Source organism: Ixodes scapularis, unplaced genomic scaffold (genome assembly GCF_016920785.2).
Source record: "Ixodes scapularis isolate PalLabHiFi unplaced genomic scaffold, ASM1692078v2 PGA_scaffold4__175_contigs__length_147842914, whole genome shotgun sequence".
Taxonomy (NCBI): Eukaryota; Metazoa; Arthropoda; class Arachnida; order Ixodida; family Ixodidae; genus Ixodes; species Ixodes scapularis.
The window spans coordinates 65,541,885-65,562,857 of record NW_024609879.1 but is presented as its reverse complement, the minus strand read 5'-3'; positions in this window follow the sequence as shown (position 1 = coordinate 65,562,857).

Here is a 20,973-nt window from a genome sequence, read left to right as displayed (position 1 = left end):
GAGCCTGATAATCAGTCAATTTATCACTCGGCCCGCCCTCCCACGTTCTATCAGGTTTCGCCTACCTGTGGGCAACATAATACAGTCAAACCTGACTATATCAAACTCTCAAAAAAAACGTCTACCACTTTGATATAGCGGGCAATTCTCTATAGAAGTTTTAATAAATTTGACAACGAACAAGCACCCCAAATTTAGAAACGTTGTTCACGCTCGAAGGGGCATCTGTACATCATGAGGGACGCCGACTGCAGATATAGTGGCCGCTTCTTCGTTTACCGGCTCACCCTCTCCCCCCACAAGACTTTTTTTTTTACTCCTGGGCGGCCGACGCGGCTGCTCAAAAGAAAAAAAAGCCAGCTTTTTCTGCAAGCTGGCTCTCCCCCAAGGATGATTCTCATGCTGGCGGAAAGCCAGCTTGCAGAGCTAAACAGCGCTCTTGGCAGATCGGTCCATAGGGAGACGCTGCAATTTTCGTTCGATGTAATTGCATTTTTCGCTATGCATTTTTATTGCAGCTACCAGTCCATTTACAAATAGTTTAAGGGCACAAGGTAAGTCCTATATACTCCCCATGCATTTGAGGCCATGTTGAGGAACAGTTTTCTCGGTGACTATTAGAAGTATTTCTGTCACGTATATATCATTTTGTTCGAAATATTGTGTTTTATCCACTGAACTAGAATTATTTGAACCAATCTAAAATAAGTATTTTTTTATATATTTTTTATTCTATTATTGAAATTTTAGTTTTTTTCATCTATTAAAAACTTTGTAACTCAAGAACTGCTAGGTGCACATTTTTAATTTTAGTTCAGTATTTTTGAACACCCATGTATGTGGTAGGAATAAAAAATCAACCCTCTATAATGTCAGGTTAAGGAAAAAATGGTAGCTATGTACTAAAAAACACTGTTTTGAGATAATTCAGTTTAAAGTAAAAAAAAACTGGTGAATCATATCTTCGCCTTTAGGCTTATCGCCTTGCTTGCCGGGCCTCTTTTGTGACCTGCCATGTCACTTGGTCCGTAAAGTATATTAGAGTGATGTCAACTTCCCTCAGCCACTTGATGGCTTTCCAAACAGGGTTCCATCCACAAAACTTCAAAACATTGGCTTGTGCAATGCTGCCACCATTGAATAAAGGAACAGCATTCAATGGCGCCATTTTGTCGTTATGAAAACACAAACACTTGAATGTACACACGTTACACACCTGGGAAAAACGTGCACAGCGTCTCGTGATTGTCTTGTTTGAAAAAAAGCTATGCAATAGTTGCGAAATAATTTTTTAGATTATCTGTTACTGGACAAGCTTTTAGGTCTTGTGTTGATTTTGTTTTGTTGGAGAATTCATCGATAAACAGGGAGTATATCCCAAAAGGAGGCGAGGTCACCTGCTACTTGCTTTCGGAAGAAGTGATTTTCAGCCCGAAATATAGCTTTCCAAAAACACTGGGACAATGGAAAATGTGCAGAAAGAACAAAACTTTTCAAAATGTGAAAAAAACTAAAATCGATTTTTTTTTTCAATTTTACCTTACCATGTGCCCTTAAATTAACCGGGCTCGATAATATCAGGTTTGACTGCAGATCGAACATCGTGGCCTCGCTCCCAGTGAGCAAAGAAAGCGCTGCACCCCAAGTGGCATTTCTCCTGCTCTGTCCACATTCACCTTGTCTGACCTCTTAGTGCCTCTTCACTGTACATGTGCGCTGCACAAGACAAAATCAACAATAGGTTCATAAAAATCTCAAATCATAGTAAATCATAACTCACACTATACAAACATTATGTCTGCCATTAAAGTTGCGACGAGTCACACGCTGTTCATCTACAGCGTGTGACTCGTCGCAACTTTAATGGCAGACCAACTACACGCTGTATAAATATCCCCATAGCCAAATTTTTTTTAGTTCAGAGCTAAGCACAGCAGCCGCAACAGATGCTGTGCCCTTCCAGGTTGATCAGAAATACCCACCTGGTGTGGTAGGGGCTGTTTTCCCACCACACCCTCCTAGAGGAGACGCCTGCAGGCTTGCCCTGACACACCCTTGTCGAAGAGCTCCGCAGGCTCCCACAGTGATCAGCTGACCATTCTGAGAGAGTCGCCAGGAGTGGCAGCCTTTTCCACGGCGTGTGTAAATGCTGCCTCTCGCATTTTGATATCAGGTCCAAGATGAATCTGCAGTGAGTAACACTGTCAAGAAAATGCACGAAAAGTGGAGAAATACAGGCAACACAAATGGACTCTCCACTTTCGTCTGCAATCATGTTCCTGCTTTGTTTCACTGAAATGCTGAACTGTAGATATATATAAAAAAATGAAATAAATTAATGGGGCACTTCTAGTATTCCAGGATGGCCTATATATGTTCCTAACTCAACCTATGTGCTCTAACATCCCACAAGTCCAAAACTTACAATCATGTGTGGCCTATTTCACTATTAAAAAATGTGATCAAAGATAGCAAATGCGGTTGAACCGAATCAAGGCGAATAGGGTGGAACGGCGAAAGACACTTGTCAGTCAATTGCAAGCGAGGGCCTCTTGTGCAGACGAGCAGGGCTGGTTGGCTGCTTGTCCGGACGTGAAGCTATCGCTTGTGATCGTCTGATGAGCCCCGTTCGTTCCTCACCTACATTCGGCCGGGTTCAGTGCCGCCATTTGTATGTCTGAGATTCACTATATTTTATCACATTTTTATTAGTGAACTAAGCTGCACATGATTTAAATTTAAATATTTGGGATGCTTAGAGCACATAGAATGTGTTACGGCCATAAATAGGCCGTCTTAGAAAGCTCCCGAGCGCCCCTTTAAGAGAAGTAATTTCAGCTTTGGAATATGCATTAAGAAACGAGGTCCATTATTGCTGTACACATCAAATACTAATAATGATATAAAAATTGTTTCATGAAAGCTTGACTTTAATTAACCATGTGACAATTTTTTTAAATTCGACATCGCCAAGTATGAAGGAAGTATACTGCTGTGCACTCCCATGTTTTGTACAAATATTTGCAACCTCGGGCAGCCGAGCAATGTGAAAAAACAAAACAAAAAACCTTTGGCTCCACTTTATGACAAGACATGAAAAAGAAAATACGAATGAGTGTGCTATTACCAAAGCTCACTACCTTCCCTTTCTGTGTTCCGAAATAGGCATCGATATGTCTCACCAGTCAGCTGCTTATCAGCTGACAAAGAGGACGTGTTTTCCAGAGCTCCTGCAAAGCTAAGCAATATTTGGTGTATTTAATTTAGTTTCGAGTGTGTTTATGGGTAATAGAAAGCACTTTTTAAAGTAGCGATAGGATAGGCTTGCTTGTTGGATCTGCTTCATTGGTGGTGTTGCGCGGGCACACCCCATTGGGGTTGATCTTCCAGGTTTACCATCCTGCTGTAAAGCATTTTTGCTTTAACTCTGGTGGTTTTATGAGGTAGCAGAAAGCAGTTTTTAAAGTAGCGATAGGATAGTTGGGTTACAGCAGGCTTTTTAGATAGGGTCACAAGACCAAACCACCTGCATGTTTGAAACTTTTGGCGGGCTAGTTGGTTTTGGGGACAGAGACGTTACCCAGGCTTTTTTGGTTTTGGTGCGATATTTTTCGTGGGGTGGCGCTGTGTGTCTGTAGGCAATGGTGAATATGCGAAGGAAGAAAAATGCGCAGGCTAATGTAAAAGCGGGACCCGATGTAGAATCTGAGGAGTGTGGCCGTTGGTGCTGCATGATGGAGTTGGAGCTCAAAACTGTAGCAGAAGCCGAAGAGAGCAACTTTACCTGTCGGAGTTGCGAGAAGGTAGAACTTTGTTTTCGGAGAATAGGAAGGGAATGGGCGGATACGGTTCAGGAGTCGAAGTGGGAGATACGGGTAGAGCGGGAGAAGCGGGTTCAGCTCAAGGCGCAGGTCGGAGATATGAATAAGAGGGTCCGAAGCGGATGTGGTGGAGATGACCAGGGAATGGGAAAGTAAGGTAGGGAGCGTGGCGGGAGAGCTGAGACGATAACAGGAACAGAGAGCCGAGGTTGAGTGACAGGTAGGGGAGCTTAGGGGAAGAGTGGAAGGCGGTGTTGGAAGAGCATAAGAAGAAGTATGAGGAGATGGCGCAGCAACTGACAGGGGTAGTTAATAAGAAAAAGGGTGAGGTGGCAGAGAAGACGGCGAGGGGGGAGGGCAGACAAAGGGGGCAGTTAAATAGTGACGAGGTGATTGACTGTGTAGAAAAGGAGCTTGCACAGCTGTATAGTACTGCAGTACAGCAGGGCTTGAGAAAGGCAGCAGAACTTGAGGCAGAGAAAGCACAGAGAGCTGGAGAGGGTGAAGACTGGCAGTCGGGGGTTAAGAGGGTGCTGGTGGTAGGAGACTCATACATAACAAGGTCAAGGAGGGGCTTGCTGGACAGGGTGAAAGGGGATGGGAGGGTAACCGTATGGCTCAGTCAGGAAGGTGCATGGTAGATGCTATGGCCAAAGCGAAGGTGGAGGTGTGGAAAAACAGGGAAGGAGAGAACCTAGTGTTTGTACACGCAGGACTAAATGATGTGTTAAAGGGACGGAGCCAGAACCTCGCCAGGCAGATAGAGTTGGGGTTACGTAAGCTGAGGGACGTCTCTGAGACTGTGCATGTGCAAATATGCACCGTCCCCGAGGTCTGGGGTCAGTCCTTGCAGATAGAGAAGCGGGTGGTGAAAGCTAACCGGGTGAGAAGGGGGTTGAGCCGACGATTTGAGTATGGAGTAATGAAAGTAAACAGGGCGGTGCACGAAGCTCGCTCCGACCCTTTTACAATGGGCATCCACTACAGTGGAACCACTGGGAGCACGGTAGGCGATAGGATTGGATGTCACATCATATATTTTTTGCGGAGCCCCGGAGCCCTGAGGGCGCCGGTGTAAATGAGGGCCAAAATGTAGATACAGGGGGGGAGGGTTTGGCAGGGTGAGAGGAAGCCTTGCAGGACTAGGAAAAAGAAACAGCGTTCATAAACATGCAGGAGGGCAGGAACAGAATAAAGTGGGAAAAGATTGAGGAGTGACTAGAAAGCGACAACTTTGCAGTGTATGGATTAGAAGAAACACATCTCAGGCATATTGAAGAACCACCATACATACCAGGATACCATTGGATGGGATGCAACCGGGCCAATGAGGAACACAAGGGAGGGGGATTAGGGGTGTTAGTTAAGGTTCAGGAATGGGAAAGGGAACGAGAGGGCTGCAGGGAACACATGTGGGGTCAAAGGCAATATTGGGCGTTTGGACACAATCCTGGGTTTTGTTTATCTAAAAACAGGAAGTGATGCAGGGGAGGAAAATGTAGAACACTTGACATGTATATCAGGAGACATTAGGGAAATTGGCACTAGCAAGGAAATAATTATCTTGGGGGACGTGAATGCATATTTGGAAGACTTTGATGGACATACAGATACAACAGGGAGGATGTTAGAGGCGTTCTGCAAAGGTCTTGATCTGGCATTGGTTAACGCTCAGGTGAAATGTGATGGAAAAATAGCATGGGAAAGAAAGAACTCGCACTCGACTATTGACTACTGTTTAATGTCGCGTAAAATATACAACAGATTAGGAGGTATGTAGGTCTAAGGTCTGGGGAGCGACCATAAGAGAATCAAAATCAGATTTGGCACAAAAAAACCAGAAATGCAAAATCAAAAACAAGAGGGTAGGAATAACTTCAATGTTAAACAGTTACAAGAGGCATCTAAGCAGATCGAGAACATTGTATCCAAGCAACCGGAAAGAGAATGGACATATGAAGACTAAGTGTTTTCAAAAGAGAGTTAGAGAAATATTGAATCAAACAATGATGAAGAAAACTAAAACGCAAGCCCAAAAGCTGGTGGGATAAAGAGGTTAAGGCAGCAATATCGAGACGCCAAGCGGCATCTAAAGAACACAGATGGGCAAAGAAAAAGGGGTCACACTAGCCGAAGTAGCGACAAAATGGGAGGAATTTCAGGAAAGAAAGCAGGAGACATTAGCATTAATACAGGCCAAAATCGGAAGAGCAGGGGTCCAGTGGATGATAGAGATAAGCCAAAAAGATAGGAATGCGGCAAAAAGATTCTGGGAAAACATCAGTGCACAGGGAAAAATGACCGAGGCGTACCAGCAGGCACTAACAACACAGGAAGGGACAAAGGTAGAAGGGGATGAGGCAGGAGAATACATTAGACATATAATCGAAGCAGTATTTTCGGAGTTAGAATCAAATCAGGTCGTAGGGAATGGTAGCGTCTACACAACACACGCGGAGGATCATAGTGAAGAAGAGGAAAGGACCACAGAGGAATGGGAAAAAAAGTAGAAGGAAAGGTTCTGGCTGGCACTGAAACAGGTCCAGACGGCATATGAATGAGATTGATAAAAGTTCTAGGCAAAACAAGCAAATTGAAACTAAGGCAGGTGATTGACCAGATACTTATGGGAGGGAGGTACCCAGTGGACTGGAAATTGAGCAGGATGAGATTATTATATAAGGGCAAGGGAGACAAAGACAGTGCCAAATCATACCGACCAATCACAGTAACTTCAGAAATATACAGACTAGCTATGCAAATTGTAAAAAGAAGAATGGAAGAATGGGCAAAGAGAAAACAGATTCTGGGGGAGCTTCAAAATGGTTTCAGGAAAGGTAGACGACTGGATGAAAATTTATTCATAATCACTCAGTGCATAGAGATAGCAATGACAAGTCAAAGGCCATTATGGGTAGCATTTTTAAACATCAAAGGGGCATATGACAATGTGAATCAGGAAAAACTCTGGAACCAGTTGAAGGGATATGGGCTAGAGGGAACCATGGTTAAGTTTCTAGAATGGGTTTATACGGAGAATAGGGGTGATTATAACGTGGGAAGCCGAAACTACAAGACCAGCAGCAATAAAAAGATATCTCAGACAGGCTTGGCCATTGTCTCCCCTGCTCTTTATGATATACCTCAGTGAGATGGGAAAAAGTTAAAACAGTGCAACCTAGGTTTTGATCTGACTAACATGAAGGAAGGACATTAAGTAAATCAATTATTGCCACGGTTAATGTATCAGACGACATTGAACTAGGATCAGAAAGTCGTGACACAATACGGGAACTCATCAGGATTTGCAGCAGAGAAGGGGACAATTTAAGACTAAAATTTAGTAGGGACAAGTCGGGTATAATCGCAGTCGGTTATAGACCTTTTTCGCAAGTGCGCCACCATCTTGAATTGACGTCACTTCCAGTATGGGTGAAAACATTGTTTTGCCTTTTCCGCGCCAGTAGAAGGCATTTAGGATATAAGCGCAATCGTCACACTTTCTCATTTTGCCTCCCCTTTATATTTTTACTATTTGCCGGTTGAAACGTTGGATTATTTTTTCGTCGCCCATACCGGATACGCCTGTTAGGTGGCTGGGGACGAGAGTAAACAGAAAAGGTCTATAAAGACAAGAAGGGGGAACCCCTTGAGGTAGAGGACACATTGATAGAACACATAGAAAAGTACAAATATCTGGGAATATGGTTAAGTGAAGGAAGACAGTGTCTAAAAGACCATGAAGATATTGTAACAAAGAAGGGGAAACGAGATTCAGCTGTCATGAAACACAGGGCACTATGAAACTATAATAGATGTGAAGTCGTTAGGGGTGTAAGGAAGGGAGTCATGGTGCCAGGACTGTGATTTACGAATACGGTATTGTGTAAGAGGTCAGAAATCCAGGCAGGTTTAGAGATACAGCAAAGGAGTGTGGGTGGGTTGGCATTGGGGACACATGGGAATACTACAAATGAGGGAGTAGAGGGGGACATGGGTTGGGCATCTTTTGAGTAGAGAGGCGATAAGTAAAGTTAAATCTGAAATGAGACTAGGTGAAATTGAGGAGACACGGAGGGCAGCGAAAGTGTGCAAGTAGCTATATATAGAAAGTCTAAACACTAAGTGCACAAACCGAACCCGCAAGCTGATATTTAAGTACATTTAATGAGAAGGAGCTGATCAGAGCATATCAGAAGAAAAGGGAGTAAAGGAAACAGAAAGGAAATTGTGGGAAGAGAGAATGCAGGGGAAATCAGCTTTAACAATATACAGGGCATAAAAACAAAAAAAATAAAGAAGGAACAGCTGTATGATAATTCAGTGGGGAGCTCTTTGTTGTTTGAAGTTAGAACGGGGGTGCTACAAGCGAGAACGTAAAGGGCTAAATTCCAGGAAGTGGACGCTCTGTGCGACGTATGTAACCGCGAAAGGGAAACTACAGAACATGTAATTTTAAGGCGCACGGGGCTTCATCCCACGCTCTTGAGCGGATAACTACGGATTTGGAGGGGGCACTGGGTTTTCCGGACATGGATGGACAAATGGATAGAGTAAGAATTGCGGTAACTAAGAGGAGATTGGAAGATTGGTGGAAAAGATCTAGGGAAGGTTAAACAAAATGATATAAATAAGCAATATAATCACTTTAAAAAGGGGGGTGGGGTTGTGTTAGAACAAAATTTATACAATTTAAAAAAAAAAAGAAGGGATGACGAAATGTAAGGCTAGGTGGCACAAGCTGCCACCCGTTACAAAGGGTATAGCCCTTACCATCCATCCATACTCTGTCTTCTTTGCTAGTCTATAGACGCTTTCAGCAAATCAGTTACTGGAGCTGCCACCAGTCGGCGCGCCCTTCGCGCGCTTTCCGGGCCGCCATAGCCGACCTTCAGTTTCTCGCCGTTGCTCCGCATTGTGTGCTGCACGGGCCACTACCGGAACTTCGTTTTCGTGTTCTTTTACGTTCCGCGTTGAAATCTTGTATATTTTTTTAGATCTTTTTGATATTTAGGACTTTTATTTAATCATTTGATATTTCTATTTTGACATAGCTCTTGTATTTTCTTACTTATGGAATGGAATCGGACAGCGAATGGGTCGACGATACAAGATTATGACGCTTCAATGACCATGTAAGTTCATCCCATTCTTACGTTTTGTAGCTAATAAAAGGCAGTCAACACTATTGCAACATATGTAAATTGCAACTGACGCAGTAAGGCTATCACAGTCGTGCTTCTCTATGCATGTGCGCGCTCGTTTCCGTAAAGCCGACCCGCATTTAAGCGATTTAGCGTGCGACGGGACGAGCGACGGAGATTTCTCGCCGTCACCCGTCCCATCGCTTGGTTTTGGGATTTCCGAGAAAACGTTGCTCACCGTCTTGGTCGCTTGCTCCGTCGCTTCCAGGCGGTTTGCCTCATCGCGCGACTGACTGAGCGACAGCGAAGCGGGTCGCCGTCGCTTATCTGGTCGCTCGCCAAATCGCTTAGATGCGGTTTATACTGAATTAATTTCCATGCACACAGCATTGAACCATTGGCGCCTCGATATTAAGTATAAACCACATGCAAGCGATTCGGGGAGCAACGAGACAAGCGAAGGTGACCCGCTTCGCTGTCGCTCGAGCAGTCGCGCGACGAAGCAAACCGCATGGAAGCGACGGGAGCAAGCGACCAAGACAGTGAGCGACATTTTCTAGAAACCCGAAAAACCGAGCGATGCAACAGGCGACAGTGAGAAATCTTCGTCACTGACTCTCGTCCTTGTCGCCGTCGCTCGTCTCGTCGCACGCCAAATCGCTTACATGCGGGTCGGCTTTACGGAAACGAGCGCACACATGCAGCGAGAAGCACGACTGGATTGCCTTAGTGCGTCAGTTGAAATTTGCATATGTCGGAATGGTGTTGACTGCCCTTTATTAGCGAGAAAAAAAAAACGTTAGAATGGGATGAACTTACATGGTCTCTGAAGCCATAATCTTGTATCGTCAATCCATTCACTGTCCGATTCCATTCCATAAATGAGAAAATACAAGAGCTATGTCGAAATATAGATATGAAATGATCAAATGAAAGCCCAAAATATCGAAAAGACCTAAAGAAAACACCATTTCAACGCGGACCGTAAAAGAACGCGAAAACAAAGCTCCGGTAACGGCCGGTGCAGCACACAACGCGGAGGAACTGCGAGAAACTGAAGGGCGACTATGGCGGCAGGGTCACGTGACGTCAAGATGGCGGCGCCCATGAAATGCGGCCTGAAAGGGTCTATACTAGTGAAGCGAGCTAGCTTACTAACCCCTGGATAGGTATTATTGGCACTGCTAAACTGTAATTTCTGGGACACGGCTATCAGATAGCACTGATGTCACTGTCATCCGCATGTACACTTTTTCAAAGATAGTTCACGTGCTCATCCTATGGCAAGACTTAAGCATGTTCTTTTATTTCTATCTTTAGAAGGGAAATAGGAATGGAACGAGCATAATTTTTTTGGATATTTAGGATGCTTAGAGCCTGTCGAATGAGTTATCACAAAGAACAGACAATCTGAGAGACATCTTTCGTGCACCTTTAAGTCAGTACCTGTGTTTGCCTTTTTGTGTGCCTGCCTGTTTGTGTCCTTGTTTTTTCTGCCATTAGTCTGTTCTCCTGAACAAGTCAATGAAGTGAAAACAATAGACAAAATGTCTTGTAGGCCCAGATACGTACCTCACCATCTTGGACAGCAAAGCGAGGTGGCCAAGAGGAGGCCATGGCCTCACCAGGTGGAGCAGCCACTGCAGCACCTACGATAGCAAATTAAAGGTTAGAGCGACGAGTAACATCAAGGTCTTGATTTGTTTATACGGTAGGACATACTGTAGCTGTAATAAAGAAAAAGATAGCCGCACAACATATTCAAAATGACGTGCAATGCAGTATAAGTAAAGCACAATATTCGTTCACAACATCAATCTAGCCCTATGCTCAGGAGCTATGTTAGTCAAAACATTGAACCCCATTTCTTTGTTGTAGTAATAGCAGGAAGCATGCATATTCCCAAACAAAATGTATGCTGCAGTTGCTAATAGGGTGAGATTTCAGCAATGCATGCCCTCAAAATGTTTCGTAATTTCACTCCACCAGTAAATCACGTTCACTTGTTTTAGGATTTTCAGACCATTAGCAAATCGCTTTAACTTGATTTATGACGATGCAAACCTGTAGAGGTAATGTCAACTCTTTCTTGCGGTACTTTTAGTAAGGTGACACAAGGGCTGCGGTCACTACCATTAAGGTGGTATTGTTGCTTATGATGTTGCCACAGCCAGGCTGCTTGATGCACTAAATAAATGAACACTACCTTTTGAAATCACGCCTTTAAGATAGTATTCATTCATGTGGGATACTGGCAACATTACCAACTCTCGTTGTTACAACTACTTGCCTGTCAGGTAAGCAATGACTGTATCGTGCTACGCTGCATAAAGAAGTCATTAAATGATGTCTTCCTGTTCTGTCATCAACCATTTCTTGAGTTAAAAGTCTGGCTATAGTAGTATGACAGTGTTGTCCTGCCCCTAAAAAAGCGACTTTTGATCCCTCTGCTCCTGTGTGCAAAGAGGGTGAAACACTATTTTCTTAACGGTAGAAGGGCCTGAAGCATGTGAATAACAGTACTGGGCAGAGCCTCTCCTGAACAATCAATTGACTTGCTCCACTAAATTGAGATTGTCACTACCTGCAGCAGTACATCATCAGCAGTTCAGATTGCAAATACATAATTAGATTTGGGCCCACCAGCACTGTCATCCTGTCAGTAAATTAATGTCTGCTTTTATATAGATGAAAAACAAATTAAGATTTGCAACGTACAGTCGGAGGCGTCTTGGGCAACGACTCAGCAGAATCTCGATAATACAAATCTCTCCCCCCCATTCCACTCCACCCACTCCCCTCACTTTAAGTGACCCAAATATTAACCGGCAATGCAATTTGTCACTACGTATTGCGCCATCTAGCGGCTGCAAAATAAAGACTGCGTAGGCCAGGACAGCCCGGATCGCAAGGACTGCAGGCGGATGCATTTAGAAACCAAGTGTGAATGTGGCATTTTGGATCGGCGTCAGCCTTTTTGGGAAGCGTCCTTCTTAAAAGTAAGTCCCGGCTTCACGTCTTCATGAACCCAGCGGGTTTCTGTAGCATCTTGCCTACTCCTATAGGAGTAGGTGAGATGCCACAGGAACCCGCTGGGGTTTGATAGGGTTCCCCCAAAAAATAAATGTCGCTACTGCTGCGTGAAAGACTGTCACAGTCACGAAGGCGACTCAAGCGTAAACCTATACCGCTTCCCCTCGAGATCTTCGGAAGTGACACGGCAACAGAAGTGGATCACTGCAGTGTGATGCATCAGGTAAGTAAATTCTACAGTAATTGTTGCTGTTGAAGTGAACGAAAATAGATGTGCAGGCTTGGAAAGTGGTCTGACGAACTTGTTTTGCAAACTACTCAGCAAAATAACAATTTTATACAAGTTGTTCTACGAGTCACTATAGTCCGTTGCAACCTAAGAACGAAGGGCGAGGGTAAGACAGGTCAAAGAGGAGGAAGCAGATGGAACGCTGGAGAAGAGAGGGGAAAACCTCCTTCTCTCTTTAGCGTTCCGCCTGCTTCCTCCTCCCCGGCCCGTCTTACCCTCGCCCTTCGTTCTTAGGTTGCAACAGACTATAGACACCACATAGGAAAATACAATAGGAACAATTGGGCCGATTGTTGCTTCGCTGTGACGTCCAGAATCAGGCGATCAGGCCTTCAAGAAGCGAGAGGCCCGTCCCGGCAGTCGTAGTTGTATGTGCGCGTAGCCGCTTGGCACACGCGCGGTCGTAACCAAAACCTTCCAAACCTGCGAGTTCTCAAATAGTACATTTTCGCAGCACATAAAGCTTTGTCTGTTTCGGCAACAAAATTTAACGCTGAATCTGGTAACAAATGTGACGGCATGCAGAAAACAGGATGCGCAAGTTTTTCTATAGAAAAAGCTCAAGTGAAGCGTAAATATCCTTCTCACATGTGCACTTTGTTGCCTGTCACCTTTTCACACCAGGCTTGCATATCAAGGTACAGCCATTGTAACGCGCATACTGTTCTCTAGCATGCAGAGTATGTTTCTAATTACTCACATTTTCTAGCCGGGGGCGAGCGCAAGGAAACAGGAAGAGCGTGCCGCACCAGGCTGGGGCCGCGCAGGAACGATGGAGCCGTTCTGGCTGGTCTGGCTCATGGCGACTCCTGGAGCGTTCCGCCAGCGAGGTTCAGATCAGGACCGGCGGAAACGGCGAGCCCTGGCCACACCGACCTAGGCCATGACGATCCCGGAGTGGTTCCGCAGCGAGACTCGGGCTGTGATAGCCCGGAACAGCTTGCCTACGCAGCGCAGGCGTGGGGAGGACGATCCACAGGCCTGGACACGGACAGCGACTGCGAGCTCTGAATGACGGGCGACAACCCGGCTCGGCGGGCCGGAGTGCCGGCTCTCGAAGACGGACAACTGGGAAGTATAGTAAACCGATTCGCAATCTTCTCGTTGTATTGTGTCACTCCCCGGGAGACGAGCGAAGCACATGCCGATCGCGCGGCGATTATTACAGAGAGACCCCACAAGTGGTGAAGACAACTCAAACTGGTGTCCAAATGACAACTCTAGAATATGCTTGCCGGCTAGCAATGCTGGGTAACAAAGACTTTCGAACTGATAGCCGCCCGGAAATTTTTCTTCGGTAAAGCTATACATTCAGGCTCGAATCGTTCACTGAAAATAAAGCTACAAGTGTCTCAGCAGACCTAATAATGCGAAATCCCCACATGGTAATGCAGCAAGCACATAAAGAAACAAAGAAATATCCTTAATCCTTACCTTTTCTCCCACGACCGTTTTTTCCTTCGCGCTCAGCAGCTCGCTGGCGGGGCAAATTGCCCAGTGTGCACAGACGCCGCCGACGATTCCTAGCACTTCTAGCAACACTAAAGTTTTCCTTTCGTTTTTATTTTTATTAACCCTTTTAGGTACTTTAAAAAATGTTTGTGTATTTTTAGGACACATTCAACATAAAAATAGTGTTTCTGGGACCAAAAGCAATACTCATGCAAAATGTTTAACGTATCTTAGGAAATACATTTTCTGGTTTCGGTTTCGCGGTCTCGACTTTTCGCCACGAGGTGTTTCTAGATACTCCGTCTGACTCCGTCGCTCCGTCTGCTGCGATGTGCATGGCGGCGCCCAAGACACCCAAGATACGTATCGTCCACGCCGTGCTACGCACTTCGCCCTGCTGTTACAAAGGTAAGCAGTATTTTGCTCTGAAATATGCTAATTTTGAATATTTGCAAGTTCTGAATTCCATAGCGCTGACGTATTTTACCCTGAAACGTATGAAGGTCGGGGAAAAAAAAAGTACATAGTAGATATGCCAAGGCTCTTTCACATGCTCTGATTCTCGCCCGAAATCGGTGCGATTTCTAGTATATCTGCGATAAAAATCGCAGTCGCACTGTCGCAGCGGCACTGCAACTGGTTTCCACCAAGTTGATATTTTGCCGCAGAGCCGGTGCGATCGCTTTCTCGTCAATCAGCCGTTCATTAGCCAGCTTTCATCCGCGAAAATAAATGTAGGCACATAAAAGCTTCTGATTTAATGCTTCGTTATTATAAATTTCTGGTTACATATTGTATTCCTAAAACATGTATGCTTATTAAGACGTTTTTGTTGTATTTTAGACAAAGTGAAACGCGTCGCGTCCCTGTCTGAAGCGCCAGCCGCTCCGACAGAAATCGCGCGGTTGTTGGAGCATGTGAAACCAAACATTGCGATCGCACTCGCTGCGTCGGCTTTTTTTTTTTTTTTTCGCACAGTCGTTGCATGTGAAACTGTCTTAAGAGAGGAGTCGCATAGTAGATCTGTGATTTCTGTGGTGTTCCGTTCCGTGCTTAGATTTGGCAGTGTTTCAGTAGTTTACTTTAGGGGCGGGCGTTCACTCTGAATTTTACATACCTGTGCACGAGGAATCGGCTGTAATTGTCGGGAGAAAGCTTCCTGTTTGGCGTGGTTTAGTACATCCCTGTTTTCTGGTAAAATTTGACGTGGTGCTCTTTTCTTTTAGGCTTCGTATTCTACTGCTGCCCGAAGGAAATTCCATCGGGATCTTTCTACCAGACACGTGTCGCGATCGTCCCTGTGTGGTTTTGATTCCAGAGGTGGAACAGTGTCTGATGCGGGACCTAGTGATAGTGAAGTGAGTGACAGTGACGAGGAGAACTTGCCAACGAAGGGCCTAACAACAGAACTTCCAAGCGATAACGAAACTGAAGGCAGAACGCCCGCCTGTCCACTTCTGTCAACGTCAAGAAAGAAGCAAAAGTCACCGCCGCAAGTTTTTGACTGGGGAAAAGAAGACCGGTGTTTTCTGGAGCCTGCGGAACCCATGTTTACGGCCTCTGATGATGTCAAATGCCGACTGAAATATTTTCAAGTTTTCATTGATGAAAAGCTGCTGACGATTGTTGACGAGACAAACCTGTATTCTTTCCATCAGGCTATTGGATATAGGTAAACGTTTGTTACACTGTGCCAACATGCTTACGCAAAGTACATATTATTTGAAGTGAATCGTTGCATCGCCCCTTCAATTAAGCACCTTATAAAATCAAATGTGGTGTTTTAGCTCTGTATATCTTATTTAATTTTACAAGAAAACATGTTTTCATTCAACACCAAACATATATCCGTAATGTGTGCTCACCAGAGGCACCCTGGTGTGCATGTCAGGCCAGTTTAGTGTGCCTTGGTGTGGACATTAGACCAGTCTGGTGTGGCGTAGTGTGCACATCAAGCCATTCTGGTGTGCTGTGTTGTGCACATCAGACCAGCCTGGTGTGTTTTGATGTGCACATCAGACCACACTAGGATGATGTGATGGGCACACCAAACCAGCCTAACGTGTTCTGGTGGGGACAACAGAACACGTTAGGCTGGTCTGATGTGCGCACCAGAACACACCAGGCCGGTCTGATGTTTACGTCAGAAAACACTAGGACACACCAAACCGGTCTGGTGGATTTTTCAATAGGGTCGAATGCTGTAGTTGTCTGGTAATGGGGAAACAAAACTATAAAAAAAATTAAATAGAAATTCTGACGCATTTGATTACGTACCGCATTAGATATGTTCTTTCGAACTACTTGTCTCTTTTGTTTACATTTTTGAAAAAAAAGTACATTTTTGTTTACACCCAAGACCGGCCGGGTTATCGCACACGTTTTTGAAAAAAATAATTTAAAAAACGAATTTGGCAAATTTGTTCGTAGTTAGATGATCCTCCCAGGTAGAACACGTAACTTTCTAAAACTCCACTAAAAAAAAAAAAAGACACACAAAAAACACAAAAAACAAGCCGATAGCGGCTTAGGAATCTGACATTCGAAAGCACTATTCAGTCAATTTTACAACAGGCATGACAAAACAGAATACATAAAACGATTAAGGGCAAAATGTTTCTGTAGACTCTTTATACCTTTCTTAACGTTCGTAATTGAAACGGGGATTAAGAAAGTTTGGATTTCTATTCAGCAAAAAGAAAGGCACACATCTGTACTGTCGTTTTTATTTCCTAGAACACGTGGAGAAACCGCAGGCGACGAAAATCAAATTGGCTGCTTGGCAAATAGTTTGACTTTATTTCTAAAAATATTTTGTAGAAAATCACTACACAATATCCCAGAATCAATATATACTATAGCAAGACTGCCGTTCTGAGTTTATCAGGTCGTAGGGGCTGTGATAAGTCAACAACCAATAAATACATGCTTCGGTCAAAAAAAAAGAAAAAAGAAAAAAAAAAACTCATCCAGGTGAATTTATAAAGTAACTAAATAATAAAATCCAAATTCCCCATATCCGGTTTCAAACCGTAACATTGCCCCTATTTTCTGCCGCTGTGCATTCGCTCGATCAATGGACACACAAAAGAAAAAGTCTAAAATTAAAAACACAATGGAGAGCTAGCGCTCCACAGATGTTATCAAAACAAGTTTCAAATGTGAGATTTGTTTGATTTTTTGCTTCAAGGTGATCATCAAAGGACACGTGTGCGCGGCTTCCGTATACTGACGCCGCCAAGTAAGCCAATTCGGTTGACTCGCACCAAGCAACCAAACGCGCAAGACACGATCCAGCTAGTACTACAGGGCATTGATACAAGGAGGGGTCACCAAAAGCATGGTCTATGGAAGCCGGATCCTTGTAATGAAGAACAACGAAAGCATATTACACACTTACACAATTTTGCCGCCTTTCTGTCCAGCCTGGCAGCACACGAGGCCTCCATTATGAGGCACCGAGTTAGAACCTGCCATCCTTACGTCTGATTTTAGAGAGTTATCGTGTGCTCTGGCTTACAGCCTTCCAGAGCATAAAGTTTGTATACAGCTGCCTTAGCGAGATATCTCTGATAAGTCACGCTTTTGTTATGGTCGCAGTATGTATACGGTGACTTGTTTTTTTTTTTCGGTCTTATTGAAAGTTTCGTTGGAGTTTTACGTTGCTTTGTACATTTTTATTCGTGGTACTACTTGTATCTACTGTGTCGCTAAGCCAGAAGCGTCTTTAAGAGTGTTTTCCGCGAAAACTTAGGCGTTCAGTGTGTATTGGCCGCCAATGCTCTCTCTCTCTTAACTCTTCACTAATCTGGGTAAGACAATAATTCAATAAGTGTTCATCCTCCTACTTCAGGAGCGCGGCCGAGACCCTCCGTCGGTTCATTTCCGTCTCCACGACCGGGTTTGACGAACACAGGGATGAATTTGATAAACAATAGAGCTTGGCCGAACTTCTCAAAAAAAAAAAAAAAAAAGAGCCGCCAATACTTGCTTGGTTAGTGAAAAGAACTGTGTCATAGGGCAGAAGCGCGAGACTTGTGAATCTAAAACATTATCTTCACAGCTCGTGCTTCCTATTTCGCTCTTCGGTTTTCTAGTTGGCTAATACCGCCAGGTCATCGGCTTGGACTCGCCACGCTCAGCGCTTCTTACGTTCTTTGTGATCATATTGCACGAACCCCAGAATGCAGCATCTCAGCTATAGCTGCTATTTCCCACTTCTACTAGAAGTCAGAAATGCGTCGCCGCTCTGGCGAGTTGAACTAGCCCTTTCCATTAGGGCGCGTACTACAGCCACCACTTGACACAACCTCCTTGTGTCGTATCCTTGCGTAGTGCAGACTGCGCTTTGTTTGCGCAGCAAGTTCATCATCACTCTAATATTCTGCTCAAATATAACTTTAATTGCACTTTTCATTGCTGATGTAGATCTTGTTGAGGCTAATGTCGCGTTTAGGATGCGGCCGTAACGTCGACATAGTGTTAACCTTACCACACGCGTGAAGTTAAAAGAAAAACTATTTTCAGTACCTTGCAACATACCAACAGTTGTTTCCCTAATAAATCATCTGCGTACAAAGTATCACGGAGTGGAGGGTTTATTCAAAAACATTTATAATACAATTTCGAAAATGGGTACTTCCGTATTGTCTAAGACTCTCTAAATAGGATAACAAAGTTCGGTTTATCGATGGTAGTATCAAAATATAGAAACATTGAGGACGCATAATTTTACTCAGTTTTACACTCATTAAGCATTGTATTGCTGCCACGCTGTACGCAGGTTTTGGAGTACTGTTGAAGCATCGTTTTCGACATTAATCTCTATTATCATTTTTGAAACCTTGGAAATAAATGTGGGTAGCTAGTGGTGTTTTCACATTGGCCGCTCATTTATAATACTTGGTAAAGCAGCCAATCATGTTAACCGATGCAAAAGTCAAAGGAATGCGTGAACCAGTTTCTTTAGTTTCATAAAACTTACGTGGACAGTTTTTTTTTCAGATCAAATCATCTTAAACTCGTGTGCTGGTTAATGTGTATCAAATGAGTACATTACAATCGTGTATATTATTGAAAAGTAAGTCGAATATTCACAACATACATATTCCACTTGATTGTTTAGTGTCAGGTAAAGACTTAGGGGCATGTTGAATATATGGGCTAACATACAAGTCTAGGATGTTCTTAAGCATTTCTTCTTTAAAGGAAGACACAATTTCTCTGCAAAGTATTTAACTACAATTGCAATGAGATATGCATAGCTCTTAATTTAAAAATAAACAATATTGCAGGTTTTAAGAGTTCTAGTATGGATCCGGTGAAACAAAGATATCAGAGTTAAGCTAAAGTGGGCATATATATCTGTTTGTTTTAATGCTGCTCTTATTTTTCCCCATTGTATGATCAACCACATTGTACGGTTCTACTGTTTGTAGTTGTATAAATGATGAAACAATAAAACGTGAATGAATGAATCCTGAGGTTAAATTTTACATAGCTGTAAACAAGTGATTCCAGAGAAACAGTTTTGAAATAATGTTTGAAGAGGAACAGTGCATGACTAGACTTATAAGGTTCACATAATATTTTTGTTGTAGATATGTATCTACATTTTGTCATACGTGTACCGGGTGATTCAAGGAGATGGCAGGCTCTTTATATCGACCGGAAAATTCGGTTTCTTAACCTATCGCACTACTACTTCGTGCAGCGTTGCCCACAGACGTTGCATTTTTTTGTAAAATGCACCGTCTGTGGGCAAACAAAACGAGTCGAGAGCGATCGTTCATGAAAGCTCGGCGAAGCCTCTATGGGCGAAGCGAAGTCAGCGAAGTGGCGTGTTCGGCGGGCTTCTCATCAAGGTTGTCGGTCGGCTGCGTGTCATTTCTGTAACATCAGCGGTTTTATGGGCTCACGTCCCGAAATCGTTTTCTTGTGCATACATTCTTTTTCGTACTCATAGATTTGACAAAATAGTGGTATCCGAACGAACTTTACGTCCTTTGACCGTACGTCTGTCTGCACGTCAAAGCTTTTTGACGTACAGTCAGAGCCAATCGATGTACAATCAGAATCGCCATCAAGACATCTTGATGGACTCTTGATGGCATTTCGCGGTGGCCGACTACCACCAGGAAACCATCAGAAAGCCGACAAGTGGAGTCTGACTGGAGTTTGACTGTCGGTCAGAGTAACTTGTTGGCCAATCAGACATGCTTGACGTACAGTCAGGCACAGTCAGCGGTCCACTAGAAAACATTAACTGCCAAACAGGGTTACATTGATGGATTTTTCCTTCGGGTTAGTCTGCAGATGTATGGGAAAGATACAAACAATTTCAAAAAATGTCTAAACTCAAAGTAAAGGACTAACCCGAAGAATTTCCGGAGTGTACAACCCAAAACAAGATAAAAAAATATTTTCCTTTCACTGATGCGTCCGGAAATTAGATGAGCACTGCTGAGAAATGTGAACAGTTGGGTCTGTATTTCGAAGAGTTTTTTTCAGCGGACCTCTTTCCTCTTCCGAACTTAGATCTAGACGATATGTTTTTTTTTTTTTTACGAAGAAGTGGCTCCATTAATCATTTAAGCATCCGCCATTATGAAATTGATGGACGACCTACATTGAAACTTGAAACCAGGCCCTGTCTTACAAAATAACATCGAAGCTTCTCAATCTTTTAAAAATGAGTGGTCATCTCTTCATTCCTTGATTTTTCAACAATCACTAGACTCTGATTAAATACCCGACGACTAGAAGCATGCTCAAGTAATTCCAATTCATAAAAGTGGTTTGAAAAATGAATTCTCTAGCTGTATAAACCAATGCCTTTGACAAATGTACCCAGTAAATTCATGGAACATAAAGTATTTTCAAACAATCAACCACTTGTGCACGCACAACTGCTTCCTTGCAAACTAGAACGGTTTCCTAATATCCCACTCTTGCGGACACACAGCTTTTTGAGTTTACTAATGACAAACATGAAAAGCTGCACTCGCGCACAAAATATCACGCCATCTATCAATTTTCAGAAAACATTCGACAATGTGTCTCATCACCGTCTCATGTTAAAGATCAGTTAATGGGAAATAGACCCTTTTGTAATTAAGTGGATTTCAACTTTTATTTTTAACCGTACACAAAGCGTTCTTTATATCAATAAAGATTCACCGCATTAAAATGTCAAATCACCTGTGCCTCAGAGAACCGTGCACGGTCCGTTGCT